The sequence below is a fragment of the Chrysochloris asiatica genome, unplaced genomic scaffold, assembly GCF_000296735.1.
Source record: "Chrysochloris asiatica unplaced genomic scaffold, ChrAsi1.0 scaffold00052, whole genome shotgun sequence".
In the NCBI taxonomy this organism is placed as follows: domain Eukaryota; kingdom Metazoa; phylum Chordata; class Mammalia; order Afrosoricida; family Chrysochloridae; genus Chrysochloris; species Chrysochloris asiatica.
The window spans coordinates 3,529,439-3,531,014 of NW_006408570.1; the positions used below are offsets into that span (position 1 = coordinate 3,529,439).

The window sequence follows — 1,576 nt, forward strand, 5'->3', positions numbered from 1 at the left end:
CAAACCTTAATCCTCAAGCTGACATCTTTGCTCTTTAACACTTTAAAAAGGTCTTGTGCAGCAGATTTGCCTAATGCAGTATGTTGTTTGATTTCTTTCTTTCTTTCTTTTTGTTAGAACAACTCAGCCAAATAAAATTGTGGTTTATTGTTGGACAACATTGTTTCACACATACATCAAACAGGCCAAAAAACATAAATAAATAAACAGCAACTTCATAGACAAAAAAAAAGGAAAAGAAACTTTATCTTTGGCCTTTTTTTAACCATCTCATACTAGCCAACTACTTATAGTACAACTAAGTACATACACACAAAAAAAGTTACTAGAATGTTCGGAATAAGATTGTAATTTTTTGTTGTTGTTGTTTTTGCTTTTTTTTACAAGTTTTTTTTTCTCCTTTTAGATTATAATGAACATGGTCACATCACAAGTAAAGTCAGAATTAGGACAGACAACGCTCCAAAGGCTGGTTTGGTAATCCAAGATCGTCAAAAATGGCTGACCCCTAACAATATGTACAAAAATATAAAATGTAAGTAAAAAATACAAACAAATTTTCCTTTTTAAAGTACTTTTAAGAAAAAAAGCAGGGCCATGGAAGTTTTGGTTCTTTTTTCTCCCCTGTTGCAAATTCACATGGTTTTGGTTGGGTGGTGTGGCTTGTTATCTGCGGGTGGCGCTGCCCAAAGTGGGTGGGTGAGACTTTCGAAGGTGACCACGTTTAGATTCTGAGACGGGAAGTGGAGGGTGAATAGTTCACGGTGGCCTTTTCAAAATTTAACTTTCCCTTTTTTGCTGTCTAGTCATCCTCGTTGGTCTTCTGCTTCTTGGTGTCAACATCATCATCCTCATCATCTTCAGCTGCCCATTTGCCCATAGCTGCCTCAGCCTCTTCATCTTCATCTCCATCTTCTTTCTCACCATCACCTTCTTCCTCTTCCTCCTGTTACTCATCCTCGTCTACCTCATCGTCAGCCTTCTGTTCCCCATTTTCCTCGTTAGCGTTCCCATTAGCGGTTACGTCTCTTCTATTTTCTGTTTCCTCCACAACCTCCTTCTTCTCGTTTAAGTCCTTGGTGGTGATCTTGGAGCTGGTGTCCACAGCCGCATATGACATGATGGGGCACACCGCTGATCCGATACAGAGGATGACAAAGAGTTGTTGTTCAGGGACTCTAGCGAGAGAGCTGCCGGAGTGTCCGCAGTGGCTGAAGAGAAAGAGCATGGCTGAGGTGGCTGCGGGGAGTAGGGAGCAGACCCATAACAATGCAAAGATGGCTTTTCAGAGCAGCCAGTGGGTCATTTGATTTCTTGACTACTGCTTCTGTGAGTGTTGATAGTTAATCCAAGAAGAATGAAGTCCTTGACAACTTCAATCTTTTCTCCTTTGATAAGAATGTTGTTTATTTGCCCAGTGGTGAGGATTTTTGTTTTCTTTACATTGAGATGTAATCCATACCGAAGGCTGTGCTCTTTTATCTTCATCAGTAAATGTTTTAAGTCCTCTTCACTTTCAGCAAGCAAGATTGTATCATCTGCATATTGCAAGTTGTTAATAAGTCTTTCTCCCATG

General features: G+C 40.0%; 1 pseudogene; it reads right to left on the minus strand.

The window, feature by feature from the left end:
• Positions 1-802: 802 nt before the first annotated feature.
• On the minus strand, positions 803-1,120 carry LOC102811881 (annotated as a pseudogene).
• Between the last annotated feature and the right edge of the window lie 456 nt (positions 1,121-1,576).